This window comes from Palaemon carinicauda, chromosome 4 (genome assembly GCF_036898095.1).
Source record: "Palaemon carinicauda isolate YSFRI2023 chromosome 4, ASM3689809v2, whole genome shotgun sequence".
NCBI lineage: Eukaryota > Metazoa > Arthropoda > Malacostraca > Decapoda > Palaemonidae > Palaemon > Palaemon carinicauda.
In genome coordinates, this window is record NC_090728.1 from 148,444,469 (window position 1) to 148,465,801 (window position 21,333).

Genomic DNA, 21,333 nt, shown 5'->3' on the forward strand with positions numbered 1-21,333 from the left:
GCGACGGTATTGTTGCATAGGGCTTTTAAGAATATGCCAATCAGAGTGGCGCTGGATTTTACAAAACTTTCGCCGAAATTGCACGGTATTGTTGCATAGGGCTTTTAAGAATATGACAATCTGAGTGGCGCTGGATTTTACAAAACTTTCGCCGAAATTGCGACGGTATTGTTGCATAGGGCTTTTAAGAATATGACAATCTGAGTCGCGCTGGATTTTACAAAACTTTCGCCGAAATTGCGACGGTATTGTTGCATAGGGCTTTTAAGAATATGACAATCTGAGTGCGCTGGATTTTACAAAACTTTCGCCGAAATTGCGACGGTATTGTTGCATAGGGCTTTTAAGAATATGACAATCTGAGTGGCGCTGGATTTTACAAAACTTTGCCGAAATTGCGACGGTATTGTTGCATAGGGCTTTTAAGAATATGCCAATCTGAGTGGCGCTGGATTTTACAAAACTTTGGCCGAAATTGCGACGGTATTGTTGCATAGGGCTTTTAAGAATATGCCAATCTGAGTGGCGCTGGATTTTACAAAACTTTCGCCGAAATTGTGACGGTATTGTTGCATAGGGCTTTTAAGAATATGATCTGAGTGGCGCTGGATTTTACAAAACTTTCCCGAAATTGCGACGGTATTGTTGCATAGGGCTTTTAAGAATATGCCAATCTGAGTGCGCTGGATTTTACAAAACTTTGCCGAAATTGCGACGGTATTGTTGCATAGGGCTTTTAAGAATATGCCAATCTGAGTGGCGCTGGATTTTACAAAACTTTGGCCGAAATTGTGACGGTATTGTTGCATAGGGCTTTTAAGAATATGCCAATCTGAGTGGCGCTGGATTTTACAAAACTTTCCCGAAATTGCGACGGTATTGTTGCATAGGGCTTTTAAGAATATGACAATCTGAGTGGCGCTGGATTTTACAAAACTTTCCACCGAAATTGCGACGGTATTGTTGCATAGGGCTTTTAAGAATATGCCAATCTGAGTGGCGCTGGATTTTACAAAACTTTGGCCGCAATTGCGACGGTATTGTTGCATAGGGCTTTTAAGAATATGCCAATCTGAGTGGCGCTGGATTTTACAAAACTTTCGCCGAAATTGTGACGGTATTGTTGCATAGGGCTTTTAAGAATATGCCAATCTGAGTGGCGCTGGATTTTACAAAACTTTCGCCGAAATTGCGACGGTATTGTTGCATAGGGCTTTTAAGAATATGAACAATGAGTGGCGCTGGATTTTACAAAACTTTCGCCGAAATTGCGACGGTATTGTTGCATAGGGCTTTTAAGAATATGACAATCTGAGTCGCGCTGGATTTTACAAAACTTTGGCCGCAAATTGTGACGGTATTGTTGCATAGGGCTTTTAAGAATATGCCAATCAGTGGCGCTGGATTTTACAAAACTTTCCGAAATTGCGACGGTATTGTTGCATAGGGCTTTTAAGAATATGCCAATCTGAGTCGCGCTGGATTTTACAAAACTTTGGCCGCAATTGCGACGGTATTGTTGCATAGGGCTTTTAAGAATATGCCAATCAGAGTGGCGCTGGATTTTACAAAACTTTCGCCGAAATTGCGACGGTATTGTTGCATAGGGCTTTTAAGAATATGCAATCTGAGTGGCGCTGGATTTTACAAAACTTTCGCCGAAATTGCGACGGTATTGTTGCATAGGGCTTTTAAGAATATGCCAATCTGAGTGGCGCTGGATTTTACAAAACTTTGGCCGCAATTGACGGTATTGTTGCATAGGGCTTTTAAGAATATGCCAATCTGAGTGGCGCTGGATTTTACAAAACTTTCGCCGAAATTGCGACGGTATTGTTGCATAGGGCTTTTAAGAATATGCCAATCTGAGTGGCGCTGGATTTTACAAAACTTTGCCGCAATTGCGACGGTATTGTTGCATAGGGCTTTTAAGAATATGAATCTGAGTGGCGCTGGATTTTACAAAACTTTCCCGAAATTGCGACGGTATTGTTGCATAGGGCTTTTAAGAATATGCCAATCTGAGTGGCGCTGGATTTTACAAAACTTTGGCCGCAATTGCGACGGTATTGTTGCATAGGGCTTTTAAGAATATGCCAATCTGAGTGGCGCTGGATTTTACAAAACTTTGGCCGAAATTGCGACGGTATTGTTGCATAGGGCTTTTAAGAATATGCCAATCAGAGTGGGCTGGATTTTACAAAACTTTCCCGAAATTGCGACGGTATTGTTGCATAGGGCTTTTAAGAATATGACAATCTGAGTCGCGCTGGATTTTACAAAACTTTCCACCGAAATTGCGACGGTATTGTTGCATAGGGCTTTTAAGAATATGCCAATCTGAGTGGCGCTGGATTTTACAAAACTTTGGCCGAAATTGCGACGGTATTGTTGCATAGGCTTTTAAGAATATGCCAATCTGAGTGGCGCTGGATTTTACAAAACTTTCGCCGAAATTGTGACGGTATTGTTGCATAGGGCTTTTAAGAATATGCCAATCTGAGTCGCGCTGGATTTTACAAAACTTTGCCGCAATTGCGACGGTATTGTTGCATAGGGCTTTTAAGAATATGCCAACAGTGAGTGGCGCTGGATTTTACAAAACTTTCGCCGAAATTGCGACGGTATTGTTGCATAGGGCTTTTAAGAATATGACAATCTGAGTCGCGCTGGATTTTACAAAACTTTGGCCGCAAATTGCGACGGTATTGTTGCATAGGGCTTTTAAGAATATGCCAATCTGAGTGGCGCTGGATTTTACAAAACTTTCCCGAAATTGCGACGGTATTGTTGCATAGGGCTTTTAAGAATATGCAATCTGAGTCGCGCTGGATTTTACAAAACTTTGGCCGAAATTGCGACGGTATTGTTGCATAGGGCTTTTAAGAATATGCCAATCAGAGTGGCGCTGGATTTTACAAAACTTTGGCCGCAATTGTGACGGTATTGTTGCATAGGGCTTTTAAGAATATGCAATCTGAGTGGCGCTGGATTTTACAAAACTTTGGCCGAATTGTGACGGTATTGTTGCATAGGGCTTTTAAGAATATGCCAATCTGAGTGGCGCTGGATTTTACAAAACTTTGGCCGCAAATTGCGACGGTATTGTTGCATAGGGCTTTTAAGAATATGCCAATCTGAGTCGCGCTGGATTTTACAAAACTTTGCCGCAATTGCGACGGTATTGTTGCATAGGGCTTTTAAGAATATGAACAGTGAGTGGCGCTGGATTTTACAAAACTTTCGCCGAAATTGCGACGGTATTGTTGCATAGGGCTTTTAAGAATATGCAATCCTGAGTCGCGCTGGATTTTACAAAACTTTCGCCGAAATTGCGACGGTATTGTTGCATAGGGCTTTTAAGAATATGCCAATCTGAGTGGCGCTGGATTTTACAAAACTTTGGCCGCAATTGTGACGGTATTGTTGCATAGGCTTTTAAGAATATGCCAATCTGAGTGGCGCTGGATTTTACAAAACTTTCGCCGAAATTGTGACGGTATTGTTGCATAGGGCTTTTAAGAATATGCCAATCTGAGTCGCGCTGGATTTTACAAAACTTTGGCCGCAATTGCGACGGTATTGTTGCATAGGGCTTTTAAGAATATGCCAATCTGAGTGGCGCTGGATTTTACAAAACTTTGGCCGCAATTGTGACGGTATTGTTGCATAGGGCTTTTAAGAATATGCCAATCTCAGTGGCGCTGGATTTTACAAAACTTTCTCCGAAATTGCGACGATATTGTTGCATAGGGCTTTTAAGAATATGCCAATCTGAGTCGCGCTGGATTTTACAAAACTTTGGCCGCAATTGTGACGGTATTGTTGCATAGGGCTTTTAAGAATATGCCAATCTGAGTCGCGCTGGATTTTACAAAACTTTGGCCGCAATTGTGACGGTATTGTTGCATAGGGCTTTTAAGAATATGCCAATCAGAGTGGCGCTGGATTTTACAAAACTTTGGCCGCAATTGTGACGGTATTGTTGCATAGGGCTTTTAAGAATATGCCAATCTGAGTGGCGCTGGATTTTACAAAACTTTGGCCGCAATTGTGACGGTATTGTTGCATAGGGCTTTTAAGAATATGACAATCTGAGTCGCGCTGGATTTTACAAAACTTTGGCCGAAATTGTGACGGTATTGTTGCATAGGGCTTTTAAGAATATGCCAATCAGAGTGGCGCTGGATTTTACAAAACTTTCGCCGAAATTGCGACGGTATTGTTGCATAGGGCTTTTAAGAATATGACAATCTGAGTCGCGCTGGATTTTACAAAACTTCGCCGAAATTGCGACGGTATTGTTGCATAGGGCTTTTAAGAATATGCCAATCAGAGTGGCGCTGGATTTTACAAAACTTTCGCCGAAATTGCGACGGTATTGTTGCATAGGGCTTTTAAGAATATGACAATCTGAGTCGCACTGGATTTTACAAAACTTTCACCGAAATTGCGACGGTATTGTTGCATAGGGCTTTTAAGAATATGCCAATCTGAGTGGCGCTGGATTTTACAAAACTTTGTCCGCAATTGTGACGGTATTGTTGATAGGGCTTTTAAGAATATGCCAATCTGAGTGGCGCTGGATTTTACAAAACTTTCGCCCAAAATTGTGACGGTATTGTTGCATAGGGCTTTTAAGAATATGCCAATCTGAGTCGCGCTGGATTTTACAAAACTTTCGCCGCAATTGCGACGGTATTGTTGCATAGGGCTTTTAAGAATATGCCAATCTGAGTGGCGCTGGATTTTACAAAACTTTCGCCGAAATTGCGACGGTATTGTTGCAAAGGGCTTTTAAGAATATGACAATCTGAGTGGCGCTGGATTTTACAAAACTTTGGCCGCAATTGTGACGGTATTGTTGCATAGGGCTTTTAAGAATATGCCAATCTGAGTGGCGCTGGATTTTACAAAACTTTCCGAAATTGCGACGGTATTGTTGCATAGGGCTTTTAAGAATATGCCAATCTGAGTCGCGCTGGATTTTACAAAACTTTGGCCGCAATTGTGACGGTATTGTTGCATAGGGCTTTTAAGAATATGACAATCTGAGTGGCGCTGGATTTTACAAAACTTTGGCCGCAATTGTGACGGTATTGTTGCATAGGCTTTTAAGAATATGCCAATCAGAGTGGCGCTGGATTTTACAAAACTTTGGCCGCATTTGACGGTATTGTTGCATAGGGCTTTTAAGAATATGCCAATCTGAGTCGCGCTGGATTTTACAAAACTTTGGCCGCAATTGCGACGGTATTGTTGCATAGGGCTTTTAAGAATATGCAGTCTGAGTGGCGCTGGATTTTACAAAACTTTCCCGAAATTGCGACGGTATTGTTGCATAGGGCTTTTAAGAATATGCCAATCTGAGTCGCGCTGGATTTTACAAAACTTTGGCCGCAATTGTGACGGTATTGTTGCATAGGGCTTTTAAGAATATGCCAATCAGAGTGGCGCTGGATTTTACAAAACTTTGGCCGCAATTGTGACGGTATTGTTGCATAGGGCTTTTAAGAATATGCCAATCTGAGTGGCGCTGGATTTTACAAAACTTTCGCAAATTGCGACGGTATTGTTGCATAGGGCTTTTAAGAATATGCCAATCTGAGTGGCGCTGGATTTTACAAAACTTTGGCCGCAATTGTGACGGTATTGTTGCATAGGGCTTTTAAGAATATGCCAATCTGAGTCGCGCTGGATTTTACAAAACTTTGCCGCAATTGCGACGGTATTGTTGCATAGGGCTTTTAAGAATATGCAATCTGAGTGGCGCTGGATTTTACAAAACTTTGGCCGAAATTGCGACGGTATTGTTGCATAGGGCTTTTAAGAATATGCAATCTGAGTGGCGCTGGATTTTACAAAACTTTCGCCGAAATTGCGACGGTATTGTTGCATAGGGCTTTTAAGAATATGACAATCTGAGTGGCGCTGGATTTTACAAAACTTTCGCCGAAATTGCGACGGTATTGTTGCATAGGGCTTTTAAGAATATGCCAATCTGAGTGGCGCTGGATTTTACAAAACTTTCGCCGAAATTGCGACGGTATTGTTGCATAGGGCTTTTAAGAATATGACAATCTGAGTGCGCTGGATTTTACAAAACTTTCGCCGAAATTGCGACGGTATTGTTGCATAGGGCTTTTAAGAATATGCCAATCTGAGTGGCGCTGGATTTTACAAAACTTTGGCCGCAATTGCGACGGTATTGTTGCATAGGGCTTTTAAGAATATGCCAATCTGAGTGGCGCTGGATTTTACAAAACTTTGCCGAAATTGTGACGGTATTGTTGCATAGGGCTTTTAAGAATATGCCAATCTGAGTGGCGCTGGATTTTACAAAACTTTCGCCGAAATTGTGACGGTATTGTTGCATAGGGCTTTTAAGAATATGCCAATCTGAGTCGCGCTGGATTTTACAAAACTTTCGCCGAATTGCGACGGTATTGTTGCATAGGGCTTTTAAGAATATGCCAATCTGAGTGGCGCTGGATTTTACAAAACTTTCGCCGAAATTGCGACGGTATTGTTGCATAGGGCTTTTAAGAATATGACAATCTGAGTGGCGCTGGATTTTACAAAACTTTGCCGAAATTGTGACGGTATTGTTGCATAGGGCTTTTAAGAATATGCCAATCTGAGTGGCGCTGGATTTTACAAAACTTTCCGAAATTGCGACGGTATTGTTGCATAGGGCTTTTAAGAATATGCCAATCTGAGTGCGCTGGATTTTACAAAACTTTCGCCGCAAATTGCGACGGTATTGTTGCATAGGGCTTTTAAGAATATGACAATCTGAGTGGCGCTGGATTTTACAAAACTTTGCCGCAATTGTGACGGTATTGTTGCATAGGGCTTTTAAGAATATGCCAATCAGAGTGGCGCTGGATTTTACAAAACTTTGCCGAAATTGCGACGGTATTGTTGCATAGGGCTTTTAAGAATATGCAATCTGAGTCGCGCTGGATTTTACAAAACTTTCCGAAATTGCGACGGTATTGTTGCATAGGGCTTTTAAGAATATGCAATCAGTGGCGCTGGATTTTACAAAACTTTCCCGAAATTGCGACGGTATTGTTGCATAGGGCTTTTAAGAATATGCCAATCTGAGTGGCGCTGGATTTTACAAAACTTTGGCCGCAATTGTGACGGTATTGTTGCATAGGGCTTTTAAGAATATGCCAATCTGAGTGGCGCTGGATTTTACAAAACTTTGCCGCAATTGTGACGGTATTGTTGCATAGGGCTTTTAAGAATATGCCAATCTGAGTGGCGCTGGATTTTACAAAACTTTCGCCGAAATTGCGACGGTATTGTTGCATAGGGCTTTTAAGAATATGACAATCTGAGTGGCGCTGGATTTTACAAAACTTTCGCCGAAATTGCGACGGTATTGTTGCATAGGGCTTTTAAGAATATGACAATCTGAGTCGCGCTGGATTTTACAAAACTTTCGCCGAAATTGCGACGGTATTGTTGCATAGGGCTTTTAAGAATATGCCAATCTGAGTGGCGCTGGATTTTACAAAACTTTGGCCGCAAATTGACGGTATTGTTGCATAGGGCTTTTAAGAATATGCCAATCTGAGTGGCGCTGGATTTTACAAAACTTTGGCCGCAATTGCGACGGTATTGTTGCATAGGGCTTTTAAGAATATGCCAATCTGAGTGGCGCTGGATTTTACAAAACTTTCGCCGCAAATTGCGACGGTATTGTTGCATAGGGCTTTTAAGAATATGCCAATCTGAGTGGCGCTGGATTTTACAAAACTTTCCAAATTGCGACGGTATTGTTGCATAGGGCTTTTAAGAATATGCCAATCTGAGTGGCGCTGGATTTTACAAAACTTTGGCCGCAATTGTGACGGTATTGTTGCATAGGGCTTTTAAGAATATGCCAATCTGAGTGGCGCTGGATTTTACAAAACTTTGCCGCAAATTGTGACGGTATTGTTGCATAGGGCTTTTAAGAATATGCCAATCAGAGTGGCGCTGGATTTTACAAAACTTTCGCCGCAATTGCGACGGTATTGTTGCATAGGGCTTTTAAGAATATGCAATCTGAGTGGCGCTGGATTTTACAAAACTTTCGCCGAAATTGCGACGGTATTGTTGCATAGGGCTTTTAAGAATATGACAATCTGAGTCGCGCTGGATTTTACAAAACTTTCGCCGAAATTGCGACGGTATTGTTGCATAGGGCTTTTAAGAATATGCCAATCTGAGTGGCGCTGGATTTTACAAAACTTTGCCGAAATTGCGACGGTATTGTTGCATAGGGCTTTTAAGAATATGCCAATCTGAGTGGCGCTGGATTTTACAAAACTTTGGCCGAATTGCGACGGTATTGTTGCATAGGGCTTTTAAGAATATGCCAATCTGAGTGGCGCTGGATTTTACAAAACTTTGGCCGCAATTGCGACGGTATTGTTGCATAGGGCTTTTAAGAATATGCAATCTGAGTGGCGCTGGATTTTACAAAACTTTCGCAAATTGTGACGGTATTGTTGCATAGGGCTTTTAAGAATATGCCAATCAGAGTGGCGCTGGATTTTACAAAACTTTCGCCGCAATTGCGACGGTATTGTTGCATAGGGCTTTTAAGAATATGCCAATCTGAGTGCGCTGGATTTTACAAAACTTTCGCGAAATTGCGACGGTATTGTTGCATAGGGCTTTTAAGAATATGCCAATCTGAGTGGCGCTGGATTTTACAAAACTTTGGCCCAATTGTGACGGTATTGTTGCATAGGGCTTTTAAGAATATGCCAATCTGAGTGGCGCTGGATTTTACAAAACTTTGGCCGCAATTGCGACGGTATTGTTGCATAGGGCTTTTAAGAATATGCCAATCTGAGTGGCGCTGGATTTTACAAAACTTTGGCCGAAATTGTGACGGTATTGTTGCATAGGGCTTTTAAGAATATGCCAATCTGAGTGGCGCTGGATTTTACAAAACTTTGGCCGCAATTGCGACGGTATTGTTGCATAGGGCTTTTAAGAATATGCCAATCAGAGTGGCGCTGGATTTTACAAAACTTTGCCGAAATTGCGACGGTATTGTTGCAGAGGGCTTTTAAGAATATGCCAATCTGAGTGGCGCTGGATTTTACAAAACTTTCCGAAATTGCGACGGTATTGTTGCATAGGGCTTTTAAGAATATGCCAATCTGAGTGGCGCTGGATTTTACAAAACTTTGGCCGCAATTGCGACGGTATTGTTGCATAGGGCTTTTAAGAATATGCCAATCTGAGTGGCGCTGGATTTTACAAAACTTTGGCCGCAATTGTGACGGTATTGTTGCATAGGGCTTTTAAGAATATGCCAATCTGAGTGGCGCTGGATTTTACAAAACTTTGGCCGCAATTGACGGTATTGTTGCATAGGGCTTTTAAGAATATGCCAATCTGAGTGGCGCTGGATTTTACAAAACTTTGGCCGCAATTGCGACGGTATTGTTGCATAGGGCTTTTAAGAATATGCCAATCAGTGAGTGGCGCTGGATTTTACAAAACTTTGGCCGCAATTGCGACGGTATTGTTGCATAGGGCTTTTAAGAATATGCAACTGAGTGGCGCTGGATTTTACAAAACTTTGCCGAAATTGCGACGGTATTGTTGCATAGGGCTTTTAAGAATATGCCAATCTGAGTGGCGCTGGATTTTACAAAACTTTGGCCGCAATTGTGACGGTATTGTTGCATAGGGCTTTTAAGAATATGCCAATCAGAGTGGCGCTGGATTTTACAAAACTTTGGCCGAATTGTGACGGTATTGTTGCATAGGGCTTTTAAGAATATGCCAATCTGAGTGGCGCTGGATTTTACAAAACTTTCGCCGCAATTGCGACGGTATTGTTGCATAGGGCTTTTAAGAATATGCCAATCTGAGTGGCGCTGGATTTTACAAAACTTTCGCCGAAATTGCGACGGTATTGTTGCATAGGGCTTTTAAGAATATGACAATCTGAGTCGGCGCTGGATTTTACAAAACTTTGGCCGCAATTGTGACGGTATTGTTGCATAGGGCTTTTAAGAATATGCCAGTCTCAGTGGCGCTGGATTTTACAAAACTTTCCCGAAATTGCGACGATATTGTTGCATAGGGCTTTTAAGAATATGCCAATCTGAGTCGCGCTGGATTTTACAAAACTTTGCCGAAATTGCGACGGTATTGTTGCATAGGGCTTTTAAGAATATGCCAATCTGAGTCGCGCTGGATTTTACAAAACTTTGGCCGCAATTGTGACGGTATTGTTGCATAGGGCTTTTAAGAATATGCCAATCTGAGTGGCGCTGGATTTTACAAAACTTTGGCCGCAATTGTGACGGTATTGTTGCATAGGGCTTTTAAGAATATGCCAATCTGAGTGGCGCTGGATTTTACAAAACTTTGGCCGCAATTGTGACGGTATTGTTGCATAGGGCTTTTAAGAATATGCCAATCTGAGTCGCGCTGGATTTTACAAAACTTTGCCGCAATTGTGACGGTATTGTTGCATAGGGCTTTTAAGAATATGCCAATCAGAGTGGCGCTGGATTTTACAAAACTTTCGCCGAAATTGCGACGGTATTGTTGCATAGGGCTTTTAAGAATATGCAATCTGAGTCGCGTGGATTTTACAAAACTTTCGCCGAAATTGCGACGGTATTGTTGCATAGGGCTTTTAAGAATATGCCAATCTGAGTGGCGCTGGATTTTACAAAACTTTCGCCGAAATTGCGACGGTATTGTTGCATAGGGCTTTTAAGAATATGCCAATCTGAGTCGCGCTGGATTTTACAAAACTTTCCCGAAATTGCGACGGTATTGTTGCATAGGGCTTTTAAGAATATGCCAATCTGAGTGGCGCTGGATTTTACAAAACTTTGGCCGCAATTGTGACGGTATTGTTGCATAGGGCTTTTAAGAATATGCCAATCTGAGTGGCGCTGGATTTTACAAAACTTTGCCGCAATTGTGACGGTATTGTTGCATAGGGCTTTTAAGAATATGCCAATCTGAGTGGCGCTGGATTTTACAAAACTTTCGCCGAAATTGCGACGGTATTGTTGCATAGGGCTTTTAAGAATATGCCAATCTGAGTGGCGCTGGATTTTACAAAACTTTCGCCGCAATTGCGACGGTATTGTTGCATAGGGCTTTTAAGAATATGCCAATCTGAGTGGCGCTGGATTTTACAAAACTTTGGCCGCAATTGCGACGGTATTGTTGCATAGGGCTTTTAAGAATATGCCAATCTGAGTGGCGCTGGATTTTACAAAACTTTCCGAAATTGCGACGGTATTGTTGCATAGGGCTTTTAAGAATATGCCAATCTGAGTGGCGCTGGATTTTACAAAACTTTGGCCGCAATTGTGACGGTATTGTTGCATAGGGCTTTTAAGAATATGCCAATCTGAGTGGCGCTGGATTTTACAAAACTTTGGCCGCAAATTGTGACGGTATTGTTGCATAGGGCTTTTAAGAATATGCCAATCTGAGTGGCGCTGGATTTTACAAAACTTTGGCCGCAATTGACGGTATTGTTGCATAGGGCTTTTAAGAATATGCCAATCTGAGTCGCGCTGGATTTTACAAAACTTTGGCCGCAATTGCGACGGTATTGTTGCATAGGGCTTTTAAGAATATAACAGTGTCAGTGGCGCTGGATTTTACAAAACTTTCGCCGAAATTGCGACGGTATTGTTGCATAGGGCTTTTAAGAATATGCCAACCTGAGTCGCGCTGGATTTTACAAAACTTTCGCCGAAATTGCGACGGTATTGTTGCATAGGGCTTTTAAGAATATGCCAATCTGAGTGGCGCTGGATTTTACAAAACTTTGGCCGCAATTGTGACGGTATTGTTGCATATGGCTTTTAAGAATATGCCAATCTGAGTGGCGCTGGATTTTACAAAACTTTGGCCGCAAATTGTGACGGTATTGTTGCATAGGGCTTTTAAGAATATGCCAATCTGAGTCGCGCTGGATTTTACAAAACTTTGGCCGCAATTGCGACGGTATTGTTGCATAGGGCTTTTAAGAATATGCCAATCTGAGTGGCGCTGGATTTTACAAAACTTTCGCCGAAATTGCGACGGTATTGTTGCATAGGGCTTTTAAGAATATGACAATCTGAGTGGCGCTGGATTTTACAAAACTTTGGCCGCAATTGTGACGGTATTGTTGCATAGGGCTTTTAAGAATATGCCAGTCTGAGTGGCACTGGATTTTACAAAACTTTCCGAAATTGCGACGGTATTGTTGCATAGGGCTTTTAAGAATATGCCAATCTGAGTGCGCTGGATTTTACAAAACTTTGGCCGCAATTGTGACGGTATTGTTGCATAGGGCTTTTAAGAATATGCCAATCTTGAGTCGCGCTGGATTTTACAAAACTTTGGGCGCAATTGCGACGGTATTGTTGCATAGGGCTTTTAAGAATATGCCAATCTGAGTGGCGCTGGATTTTACAAAACTTTGGCCGCAATTGTGACGGTATTGTTGCATAGGGCTTTTAAGAATATGCTAATCTGAGTGGCACTGGATTTTACAAAACTTTGGCCGCAATTGTGACGGTATTGTTGCATAGGGATTTTAAGAATATGCCAATCTGAGTCGCGCTGGATTTTACAAAACTTTTGCCGAATTGTGACGGTATTGTTGCATAGGGCTTTTAAAAATATGCCAATCTGAGTGGCGCTGGATTTTACAAAACTTTCGCCGAAATTGCGACGGTATTGTTGCATAGGGCTTTTAAGAATATGACAATCTGAGTCGCGTGGATTTTACAAAACTTCGCCGAAATTGCGACGGTATTGTTGCATAGGGCTTTTAAGAATATGCCAATCAGAGTGGCGCTGGATTTTACAAAACTTTCGCCGAAATTGCGACGGTATTGTTGCATAGGGCTTTTAAGAATATGACAATCTGAGTCGCGCTGGATTTTACAAAACTTTCACCGAAATTGCGACGGTATTGTTGCATAGGGCTTTTAAGAATATGCCAATCTGAGTGGCGCTGGATTTTACAAAACTTTGGCCGCAATTGTGACGGTATTGTTGCATATGGCTTTTAAGAATATGCCAATCTGAGTGGCGCTGGATTTTACAAAACTTTCGCCCAAAATTGTGACGGTATTGTTGCATAGGGCTTTTAAGAATATGCCAATCTGAGTCGCGCTGGATTTTACAAAACTTTCGCCGCAATTGCGACGGTATTGTTGCATAGGGCTTTTAAGAATATGCCAATCTGAGTGGCGCTGGATTTTACAAAACTTTCGCCGCAATTGCGACGGTATTGTTGCAAGGGCTTTTAAGAATATGCCAATCTGAGTGGCGCTGGATTTTACAAAACTTTGGCCGCAATTGTGACGGTATTGTTGCAGAGGGCTTTTAAGAATATGCCAATCTCAGTGGCGCTGGATTTTACAAAACTTTGGCCGAAATTGCGACGGTATTGTTGCATAGGGCTTTTAAGAATATGCCAATCTGAGTCGCGCTGGATTTTACAAAACTTTGGCCGCAATTGTACGGTATTGTTGCATAGGGCTTTTAAGAATATGACAATCTGAGTGGCGTGGATTTTACAAAACTTTGGCCGCAATTGTGACGGTATTGTTGCATAGGGCTTTTAAGAATATGCCAATCAGAGTGGAGCTGGATTTTACAAAACTTTAGCCGCAATTTTGACGGTATTGTTGTATAGGGTTTTAAGAATATGCCAATCTGAGTGGCGCTGGATTTTACAAAACTTTGGCCGCAATTGCGACGGTATTGTTGCATAGGGCTTTTAAGAATATGACAGTGTCATGGCGCTGGATTTTACAAAACTTTCCCGAAATTGCGACGATATTGTTGCATAGGGCTTTTAAGAATATATCAATATGAGTCGTGCTGGATTTTACAAAACTTTGGCCGCAATTGTGACGGTATTGTTGCATAGGGCTTTTAAGAATATGACAATCAGAGTGGCGCTGGATTTTACAAAACTTTGGCCGCGATTGTGACGGTATTGTTGCATATGGCTTTTAAGAATATGCCAATCAGAGTGGCGCTGGATTTTACAAAACTTTGGCCGCATTTTGACGGTATTGTTGCATAGGGCTTTTAAGAATATGCCAATCTGAGTCGCGCTGGATTTTACAAAACTTTGGCCGCAATTGCGACGGTATTGTTGCATAGGGCTTTTAAGAATATGACAGTGTCAGTGGCGCTGGATTTTACAAAACTTTCGCCGAAATTGCGACGGTATTGTTGCATAGGGCTTTTAAGAATATGACAACCTGAGTCGCGCTGGATTTTACAAAACTTTCGCCGAAATTGCGACGGTATTGTTGCATAGGGCTTTTAAGAATATGCCAGTCTGAGTGGCGCTGGATTTTACAAAACTTTGGCCGCAATTGTGACGGTATTGTTGCATATGGCTTTTAAGAATATGCCAATCTGAGTGGCGCTGGATTTTACAAAACTTTCGCCGAAATTGTGACGGTATTGTTGCATAGGGCTTTTAAGAATATGCCAATCTGAGTCGCGCTGGATTTTACAAAACTTTCGCCGAAATTGCGACGGTATTGTTGCATAGGGCTTTTAAGAATATGCCAATCTGAGTGGCGCTGGATTTTACAAAACTTTCGCCGAAATTGCGACGGTATTGTTGCATAGGGCTTTTAAGAATATGACAATCTGAGTGGCGCTGGATTTTACAAAACTTTGGCCGCAATTGTGATGGTATTGTTGCATAGGGCTTTTAAGAATATGCCAGTCTCAGTGGCACTGGATTTTACAAAACTTTCTCTGAAATTGCGACGATATTGTTGCATAGGGCTTTTAAGAATATGCCAATCTGAGTCGCGCTGGATTTTACAAAACTTTGGCCGCAATTGTGACGGTATTGTTGCATAGGGCTTTTAAGAATATGCCAATTTGAGTCGCGCTGGATTTTACAAAACTTTGGCCGCAATTGTGACGGTATTGTTGCATAGGGCTTTTAAGAATATGCCAATCAGAGTGGCGCTGGATTTTACAAAACTTTGGCCGCAATTGTGACGGTATTGTTGCATAGGGCTTTTAAGAATATGCTAATCTGAGTGGCGCTGGATTTTACAAAACTTTGGCCGCAATTGTGACGGTATTGTTGCATAGGGATTTTAAGAATATGACAATCTGAGTCGCGCTGGATTTTACAAAACTTTTGCCGAAATTGTGACGGTATTGTTGCATAGGGCTTTTAAAAATATGCCAATCAGAGTGGCGCTGGATTTTACAAAACTTTCGCCGAAATTGCGACGGTATTGTTGTATAGGGCTTTTAAGAATATGACAATCTGAGTCGCGCTGGATTTTACAAAACATTCGCCGAAATTGCGACGGTATTGTTGCATAGGGCTTTTAAGAATATGCCAATCAGAGTGGCGCTGGATTTTACAAAACTTTCTCCGAAATTGCGACGGTATTGTTGCATAGGGCTTTTAAGAATATGACAATCTGAGTCGCGCTGGATTTTACAAAACTTTCACCGAAATTGCGACGGTATTGTTGCATAGGGCTTTTATGAATATGCCAATCTGAGTGGCGCTGGATTTTACAAAACTTTGGCCGCAATTGTGACGGTATTGTTGAATATGGCTTTTAAGAATATGCCAATCTGAGTGGCGCTGGATTTTACAAAACTTTCGCCCAAAATTGTGACGGTATTGTTGCATAGGGCTTTTAAGAATATGCCAATCTGAGTCGCGCTGGATTTTACAAAACTTTCGCCGCAATTGCGACGGTATTGTTGCATAGGGCTTTTAAGAATATGCCAATCTGAGTGGCGCTGGATTTTACAAAACTTTCGCCGAAATTGCGACGGTATTGTTGCAAAGGGCTTTTAAGAATATGACAATCTGAGTGGCGCTGGATTTTACAAAACTTTGGCCGCAATTGTGACGGTATTGTTGCAGAAGGCTTTTAAGAATATGCCAGTCTCAGTGGCGCTGGATTTTACAAAACTTTTTCCGAAATTGCGACGATATTGTTGCATAGGGCTTTTAAGAATATGCCAATCTGAGTCGCGCTGGATTTTACAAAACTTTGGCCGCAATTGTGACGGTATTGTTGCATAGTGGCTTTTAAGAATATGACAATCTGAGTGGCGCTGGATTTTACAAAACTTTGGCCGCAATTGTGACGGTATTGTTGCATATGGCTTTTAAGAATATGCCAATCAGAGTGGCGCTGGATTTTACAAAACTTTGGCCGCATTTTGACGGTATTGTTGCATAGGGTTTTTAAGAATATGCCAATCTGAGTCGCGCTGGATTTTACAAAACTTTGGCCGCAATTGCGACGGTATTGTTGCATAGGGCTTTTAAGAATATGCCAGTCTCAGTGGCGCTGGATTTTACAAAACTTTCCAAATTGCGACGATATTGTTGCATAGGGCTTTTAAGAATATGACAATCTGAGTCGCGCTGGATTTTACAAAACTTTGGCCGCAATTGTGACGGTATTGTTGCATAGGGCTTTTAAGAATATGCCAATCTGAGTGGCGCTGGATTTTACAAAACTTTGGCCGCAATTGTGACGGTATTGTTGCATATGGCTTTTAAGAATATGCCAATCTGAGTGGCGCTGGATTTTACAAAACTTTGGCCGCAAATTGACGGTATTGTTGCATAGGGCTTTTAAGAATATGCCAATCTGAGTCGCGCTGGATTTTACAAAACTTTGCCGCAATTGCGACGGTATTGTTGCATAGGGCTTTTAAGAATATGCCAATGTCAGTGGCGCTGGATTTTACAAAACTTTCGCCGAAATTGCGACGGTATTGTTGCATAGGGCTTTTAAGAATATGCCAATCTGAGTCGCGCTGGATTTTACAAAACTTTGGCCGCAATTGTGACGGTATTGTTGCATAGGGCTTTTAAGAATATGCCAATCTGAGTGGCGCTGGATTTTACAAAACTTTGGCCGCAATTGTGACGGTATTGTTGCATAGGGCTTTTAAGAATATGCCAATCTGAGTGGCGCTGGATTTTACAAAACTTTGGCCGCAATTGCGACGGTATTGTTGCATAGGGCTTTTAAGAATATGCCAATCTGAGTGGCGCTGGATTTTACAAAACTTTCGCCGAAATTGCGACGGTATTGTTGCATAGGGCTTTTAAGAATATGCCAATCTGAGTGGCGCTGGATTTTACAAAACTTTGGCCGCAATTGTGACGGTATTGTTGCATAGGGCTTTTAAGAATATGCCAATCTGAGTGGCGCTGGATTTTACAAAACTTTCCGAAATTGCGACGGTATTGTTGCATAGGGCTTTTAAGAATATGCCAATCTGAGTGGCGCTGGATTTTACAAAACTTTCCGAAATTGCGACGGTATTGTTGCATAGGGCTTTTAAGAATATGCCAATCTGAGTCGCGCTGGATTTTACAAAACTTTCGCCGAAATTGCGACGGTATTGTTGCATAGGGCTTTTAAGAATATGCCAATCTGAGTGGCGCTGGATTTTACAAAACTTTCCAAATTGCGACGGTATTGTTGCATAGGGCTTTTAAGAATATGCCAATCTGAGTGGCGCTGGATTTTACAAAACTTTGGCCGCAATTGCGACGGTATTGTTGCATAGGGCTTTTAAGAATATGCCAATCTGAGTCGCGCTGGATTTTACAAAACTTTGTCCGCAATTGTGACGGTATTGTTGCATAGGGCTTTTAAGAATATGCCAATCTGAGTGACGCTGGATTTTACAAAACTTTGGCCGCAATTGTGACGGTATTGTTGCATAGGGCTTTTAAGAATATGCCAATCTGAGTGGCGCTGGATTTTACAAAACTTTCGCCGAAATTGCGACGGTATTGTTGCATAGGGCTTTTAAGAATATGCCAATCTGAGTGGCGCTGGATTTTACAAAACTTTCGCCGAAATTGCGACGGTATTGTTGCATAGGGCTTTTAAGAATATGCCAATCTGAGTGGCGCTGGATTTTACAAAACTTTCGCCGAAATTGCGACGGTATTGTTGCATAGGGCTTTTAAGAATATGCCAATCTGAGTGGCGCTGGATTTTACAAAACTTTGGCCGCAATTGTGACGGTATTGTTGCATAGGGCTTTTAAGAATATGCCAATCTGAGTGGCCTGGATTTTACAAAACTTTCCCGAAATTGCGACGGTATTGTTGCATAGGGCTTTTAAGAATATGCCAATCTGAGTGGCGCTGGATTTTACAAAACTTTGGCCGCAATTGTGACGGTATTGTTGCATAGGGCTTTTAAGAATATGCCAATCTGAGTCGCGCTGGATTTTACAAAACTTTGGCCGCAATTGTGACGGTATTGTTGCATAGGGCTTTTAAGAATATGCCAATCTGAGTGGCGCTGGATTTTACAAAACTTTCGCCGAAATTGCGACGGTATTGTTGCATAGGGCTTTTAAGAATATGACAATCTGAGTGGCGCTGGATTTTACAAAACTTTGGCCGAAATTGCGACGGTATTGTTGCATAGGGCTTTTAAGAATATGCCAATCTGAGTGGCGCTGGATTTTACAAAACTTTGGCCGCAATTGCGACGGTATTGTTGCATAGGGCTTTTAAGAATATGCCAATCAGAGTGGCGCTGGATTTTACAAAACTTTCGCGAATTGTGACGGTATTGTTGCATAGGGCTTTTAAGAATATGCCAATCTGAGTGGCGCTGGATTTTACAAAACTTTGGCCGCAATTGCGACGGTATTGTTGCATAGGGCTTTTAAGAATATGCCAATCTGAGTGGCGCTGGATTTTACAAAACTTTCGCCGAAATTGCGACGGTATTGTTGCATAGGGCTTTTAAGAATATGACAATCTGAGTCGCGCTGGATTTTACAAAACTTTCGCCGAAATTGCGACGGTATTGTTGCATAGGGCTTTTAAGAATATGAAATCTGAGTGGCGCTGGATTTTACAAAACTTTGCCGAAATTGCGACGGTATTGTTGCATAGGGCTTTTAAGAATATGCCAATCTGAGTGGCGCTGGATTTTACAAAACTTTGGCCGCAATTGCGACGGTATTGTTGCATAGGGCTTTTAAGAATATGCCAATCTGAGTGGCGCTGGATTTTACAAAACTTTGGCCGAAATTGCGACGGTATTGTTGCATAGGGCTTTTAAGAATATGCCAATCTGAGTGGCGCTGGATTTTACAAAACTTTGGCCGCAATTGCGACGGTATTGTTGCATAGGGCTTTTAAGAATATGCCAATCTGAGTGCGCTGGATTTTACAAAACTTTGGCCGCAATTGTGACGGTATTGTTGCATAGGGCTTTTAAGAATATGCCAATCTGAGTGGCGCTGGATTTTACAAAACTTTCCGAATTGCGACGGTATTGTTGCATAGGGCTTTTAAGAATATGCCAATCTGAGTGGCGCTGGATTTTACAAAACTTTCGCCGCAATTGCGACGGTATTGTTGCATAGGGCTTTTAAGAATATGACAATCTGAGTGGCGCTGGATTTTACAAAACTTTGGCCGCAATTGTGACGGTATTGTTGCATAGGGCTTTTAAGAATATGCCAATCTGAGTGGCGCTGGATTTTACAAAACTTTGGCCGCAAATTGACGGTATTGTTGCATAGGGCTTTTAAGAATATGCCAATCTGAGTGGCGCTGGATTTTACAAAACTTTGGCCGCAATTGCGACGGTATTGTTGCATAGGGCTTTTTAAGAATATGCCAGTCTCAGTGGCGCTGGATTTTACAAAACTTTTTCCGAAATTGCGACGATATTGTTGCATAGGGCTTTTAAGAATATGCCAATCTGAGTCGCGCTGGATTTTACAAAACTTTGGCCGCAATTGTGACGGTATTGTTGCATAGGGCTTTTAAGAATATGACAATCTGAGTGGCGCTGGATTTTACAAAACTTTGGCCGCAATTGTGACGGTATTGTTGCATATGGCTTTTAAGAATATGCCAATCAGAGTGGCGCTGGATTTTACAAAACTTTGGCCGCAATTTGACGGTATTGTTGCATAGGGTTTTAAGAATATGCCAATCTGAGTGCGCTGGATTTTACAAAACTTTGGCCGCAATTGCGACGGTATTGTTGCATAGGGCTTTTAAGAATATGACAGTGTCAGTGGCGCTGGATTTTACAAAACTTTCTCCGAAATTGCGACGGTATTGTTGCATAGGGCTTTTAAGAATATGCCAATCTGAGTCGCGCTGGATTTTACAAAACTTTGGCCGCAATTGTGACGGTATTGTTGCATAGGGCTTTTAAGAATATGCCAATCAGAGTGGCGCTGGATTTTACAAAACTTTGGCCGCAATTGTGACGGTATTGTTGCATAGGGCTTTTAAGAATATGCCAATCTGAGTGGCGCTGGATTTTACAAAACTTTGGCCGCAATTGCGACGGTATTGTTGCATAGGGCTTTTAAGAATATGCCAATCAGAGTGGCGCTGGATTTTACAAAACTTTCGCCGAAATTGCGACGGTATTGTTGCATAGGGCTTTTAAGAATATGACAACCTGAGTCGCGCTGGATTTTACAAAACTTTCGCCGAAATTGCGACGGTATTGTTGCATAGGGCTTTTAAGAATATGCCAGTCTGAGTGGCGCTGGATTTTACAAAACTTTGGCCGCAATTGTGACGGTATTGTTGCATAGGGCTTTTAAGAATATGCCAATCTGAGTGGCGCTGGATTTTACAAAACTTTCCGAAATTGCGACGATATTGTTGCATAGGGCTTTTAAGAATATGCCAATCTGAGTCGCGCTGGATTTTACAAAACTTTCGCCGCAATTGCGACGGTATTGTTGCATAGGGCTTTTAAGAATATGCCAATCTGAGTGGCGCTGGATTTTACAAAACTTTCCAAATTGCGACGGTATTGTTGCATAGGGCTTTTAAGAATATGCCAATCTGAGTGGCGCTGGATTTTACAAAACTTTGGCCGCAATTGTGACGGTATTGTTGCATAGGGCTTTTAAGAATATGCCAATCTGAGTCGCGCTGGATTTTACAAAACTTTGTCCGAAATTGCGACGGTATTGTTGCATAGGGCTTTTAAGAATATGCCAATCTGAGTGGCGCTGGATTTTACAAAACTTTGGCCGCAATTGTGACGGTATTGTTGCATAGGGCTTTTAAGAATATGCCAATCTGAGTGGCGCTGGATTTTACAAAACTTTCGCCGAAATTGTGACGGTATTGTTGCATAGGGCTTTTAAGAATATGCCAATCTGAGTGGCGCTGGATTTTACAAAACTTTCGCCGAAATTGCGACGGTATTGTTGCATAGGGCTTTTAAGAATATGCCAATCTGAGTGGCGCTGGATTTTACAAAACTTTCGCCGAAATTGCGACGGTATTGTTGC